The sequence below is a fragment of the Palaemon carinicauda genome, chromosome 10 (assembly GCF_036898095.1).
Source record: "Palaemon carinicauda isolate YSFRI2023 chromosome 10, ASM3689809v2, whole genome shotgun sequence".
NCBI lineage: Eukaryota > Metazoa > Arthropoda > Malacostraca > Decapoda > Palaemonidae > Palaemon > Palaemon carinicauda.
The window spans coordinates 155,614,899-155,619,898 of NC_090734.1; the positions used below are offsets into that span (position 1 = coordinate 155,614,899).

The window sequence follows — 5,000 nt, forward strand, 5'->3', positions numbered from 1 at the left end:
TAGATATTAAGATAGATAGATAGCTAAATTCATATTTAAAAACTATAAACATACGGTTTCTCAAACAAATACACAAGAGAGCAAATACGAACACACTAACCTTCGGAGATGACATCACCATTAAGAGATGACGTCACTATTAAGAGATGACGTCACTGATCGTTTGATGCAAGCGTTGCTGACGTTTGTTGAATGCTGACGTACTTGAGACGTTAATACTGACGTCAGTAATAAAGGCAGCGTCTTTTAATATATATACATATATATATGTGTGTATATACACAGTATATATATATATATGTATATATATATATATATATATATATATATATATATACTGTGTATATATATTTATATATATATGTATATATATACATATACAGTATACTGTATATATATATATATATATATATATATATATATATATATATATGTATATATACATATACAGTATATATATATATATATATATATATATATATATATACCTGTATATATATATACCTGTATATATATATATATATATATATTTATATATATATATATATATATATATATGTATATATATACATATACAGTATATATATATATATATATATACATATACAGTATATATATATACCTGTATATATATATAAATATATATATATATATATATATATATATGTATATATACAGTATATATATATATATATATACATATATATATATATATATATATATATATATATATATCCCTTTTTGAGTAGAAATACCTTAACTCGGTGAAATGGCTTGTGTATCGCCATGATCATCAAAGCAGTATTAGTTAGGGCCATCCATACTAGGTTGGTTTGCTGTGAGCGAACAGGCTAAAGTCTCCCTCCATCAGCGATCCGCAGTGGCCGGCATGTTGATGAAAATGGCCGAACATGTCTGAGGCCTTTGTCCTGCAGTGCATTGGAAACGACTGCTTTAGCTATTAAAGCCAAGCTATCATATGGGGCAAAAACTTTGGCACTTTAAAGGAAAGAGGGGAGAGATTGTTGGAGAGAACCAAGATGACGAGGGTTATATGGAGTACTGGAATGTCACTGCTGGGAAGGAGGAGGAGTCGAGATATAAGAATATGTGGTATATGAAAAGTAAAAGGGAACTAATGAGTCGAAAGAAGAAACAGTAAGAATGTAAATTATAAATATAGATGGTATACATACACATATATATATATGTGTATATATATATATGTATATATATATATATATATATATATATATATATATATATATATATATATATATTGTGTGTGTAACTAGTGTGTGGTGGCCGATGTGGTAACGTCCCTGACTGGTGAACGCCAGACTGGAGTTCGAGTCCCGCTCAAACTCGTTAGTTTCTTTGGTCGCTGTAACCTCACCATCTTTGTGAGCTAAGTATCTAGGGTTTGTGGAGATTATAGGTCTATCTGCTGAGTCATCAGAAGCCATTGCCGGGCTTACCTTGGTCCTAGCTTGGGCGGAGAGGGGGCTTGGGGAGCTGATCATATGTATATATGGTCAGTCTCTAGGGCATTGTCCTGCTTGATAGGGCAATATCACTGTCCCTTGCCTCTGTCATTCATGAGTGTCCTTTAAACCTTTAAACCACATGTACACTGCAAAATATCAAGGGTCTGCATAGGCCTACTCTTTGATGTACAAAATTATATAAACTCGAACTTGTCCTTGCATAGATATAAAGAAATTCCTGACTCTTTGTTCGAAAATGCCTCCTGAATATATATTAGCAAATTTAGAGGAACAATGTATGAATAATAATTACTTAGAAATGCATTATCAATTCACCATGCCAATCGCAGAGATGAGAGAAGTTTTAATTGGCTGTATGTTAGAACATAATGTTTTGCTTTGTCTTGTTACTTTCCAAGCTTTTATCATTGCTTGTTATTTCTTCTTTCGACTTATTAGTTCCCTTTTACTTTTCATATACCATACATTCTTATATCTCGACTCCTCCTCCTTCCCAGCAGTGACATTCCAGCACTCCATATCACCATCCTCATCTTGGTTCTCTCCAACAATCTGTGCTCTTTCCTTTAAAGTACCATAGTTTCTGCCCCATATGATAGCTTGGCCCTGATAGCTGTCATATATATATATATATATATATATATATATATATATATATATATATATATATATATATATATATATATATATATATATATATATATATATATATATATATAATATTTAGTCCTAGTGGTACTCTGTGTCTATCTATATACTTATAAACTGTATAGCCTTGAAGACTACATTTGTATTTAATTATTACTTTTATGCCTTTTTATTATGTAATTCCTAAATTACATCTCATATTTTTTACGTATATATTTTATTTGTTATATTTCTTTGCTTAAACTTAGCATTGGTCTATTTCCCAAGATAATATCAAATCGTCATGAAACATTTACGTATTTTATGTCTTTGTTAAACATTCTATTTCTTATTCCTCGGTGGTTGTTATATATAAAAGCAGAATATTAATTCTCTAAAAGAAATGACTTGTATAAAATTTGGCAAAGGTCAGTATTGTGACGAGTAAACTGACAATGAATAATGAATAATGACAATGAATATCAGGCGTAGTCTGAGACGAGTAATTTTCCGCAGCCGATATCACCGAGGATCTCATCTTGCATCTGATTGGCTGTTGCATTGGAGAGTCAAATGAGTCTCTTTAGATGTTTTCATTTACTGATTAAAAACAATCAAATCAAAAACTATTCGTTTTCATATTTATATGGCAGTTTTTGTGTTTATATATATATATATATATATATATATATATATATATATATATATATATATATATATATATATATATATATACATATATATATATATATATATATATATATATATATATATATATATATATATATATATATATATATATACAAAAACTGCCATATAAATATGAAAACGAATAGTTTTTTATTTGATTATTTTTGTCATATATTGACAAGAATAATCAAATAAAAAATTGCTGTTATAGAAAGCCCATAAACAGGCGAGAGTTGAGGAACATGTCTGAGGCCTTTGTCCTGCAGTGGACGGCAACGGGCGTAGCTATTAATGACTAGTTGTCAACCGCCAGTACACAATCGTGGGATGCTATCAGTAAACAATCAAGTCTTGCCGGGTAAAGATAAAAGATAATATATGTGGCAAAGATGATCTTGTACCATTCACAAATAGTGTTTCATTCAAAGTATCAAGAAATTGGACGACCAGTCAAACACCAATTTATAAAAAACAATAGACTATCGCCTTAAGTTCTTCTTCCTATGTTATTATTATTATTATTATTATTATTATCATAAAAAGCTAAGCTACAACCTTAGTTGGAAATGCAGGATGCTATAAGCCTAAGGACTCCGTCAAGGAAAAAATAGCCTAGCAAGGAAAGGAAATAAAGAAACAAACTACAAGAGAACAACGAACAATGAAAATAAAATACTTTACGAACGATAACAACATTAATGTTAAATATATTACATATAAACTATAATAAAAGGAGAGAAAAAGTGTGCCCGAGTGTACCCTCAAGCAAAAAGAGCATTCGTATCTGCGTGAAATGTTTTCATAAACGAGTGTGCGTGCGTATGTGGGTGTACAAGCCTATAACTGGCTTGGGTACTTTGCAAAGGGCACAGTGTACGCGCAGACCTCACTGAGGTCAAGACTATAAGTCGGGCAGCGTGGACGAATTATCAACAGAAATACAAATAAGACATAAAAAAAGGTAAACACTTCTTGTTGCTGAGGTAGCTATGTGGACTTCCTGGTGATAGGACTAGAGTTCTTTAAACCGTTTTGGTTATTTATTATTATTATTATTATTATTATTATTATTATTATTATTATTATGGTTCCAGGTTCCTCGTCTCCACAACACTGTGATTTTGGATTCACTACTAGAATGTTATTATTATTATTATTATTATTATTATTATTATTGTTGTTGTTGTTGTTGTTGTTGTTGTTGTTCCAAGTTCCTCGTTGCTCTCTCCACAACACTGTGATTTTGGGTTCACTACTAGAATATTATTATTAGTAGTAGTAGTAGTAGTAGTAGTAGCTTTATGTTGAACAGGCTTACATAAGTCTTTTTATAGTTTATGAAATTTGTTTTGATGTTGTTACTGTTTTATTTTAATATCTTATTTTAATAGTTCATTATTTCTCAGATGGTTCATTTATATACGTATTTCCTTTCCTCACTGGGCTATTTTTTCATGTTGGAGCCCTTGGACTTATAGCATCCTGCTTTTCCAACTAGGGAAGTAGATTAGTTGGTGAGATATATATATATATATATATATATATATATATATATATATATATATATATATATATATATATATATATATATATATATATATGGGCTTTATGCCAGCACGGGCTCTTAGTCCTAAATTCTAGGAATACCGTTAATGTTCAAAACATCTATCGAGTCGAACAAACTGCTGGATTTTACATAGAACTGCATTAACCAAATAATTTTAAATTCTTACATACGATTTTAATCTATTTATATTGTTTGAAATAGAGAGGATTTGCTATTTCAACTCTCTTTTATGTTACCGTAACTTTTTTTTTAGGATAAGATGATATACGATAGAATTAAGGGCTAGGCTAATCTATAGACCTTGGCTAGGCCTACGTCTTTTTTTTTTTCCACGGTGGCTGCTACCAGCCAAACATATTCTTTTATCTCTTTCGATGAGAAATATAACAGGTGTGATAAAAGAAAGATAACAGATAAGAGATATCAAATCTACGAAGATTCACCTTTTAGATATTACAGAAAAAAAGCCATATCGTATTTTGATTGGCTATGGTCTTTTTAACCAGATACTGATATAGGCAGGATGTTCCTTTCCCTGATTTGCTACCGGTTCTGACGGCTGGTGCTTATTGGCTCTGGCCTTAACTGACAATTATGGTTCTCGCACT

General features: G+C 30.5%; 1 protein-coding gene across 1 annotated transcript in view; it reads left to right on the forward strand.

Moving 5' to 3' along the window:
- Positions 1–3,701: 3,701 nt before the first annotated feature.
- The window catches only part of LOC137648897 (uncharacterized), a 13,421-nt gene continuing 12,122 nt past the window's right edge, over positions 3,702–5,000 (forward strand). Inside the window, exon 1 of the mRNA XM_068382071.1 lies at positions 3,702–3,786. The gene's annotated coding sequence lies outside the window, so the exon portion shown is untranslated. The remainder of the gene's footprint in view (positions 3,787–5,000) is intronic.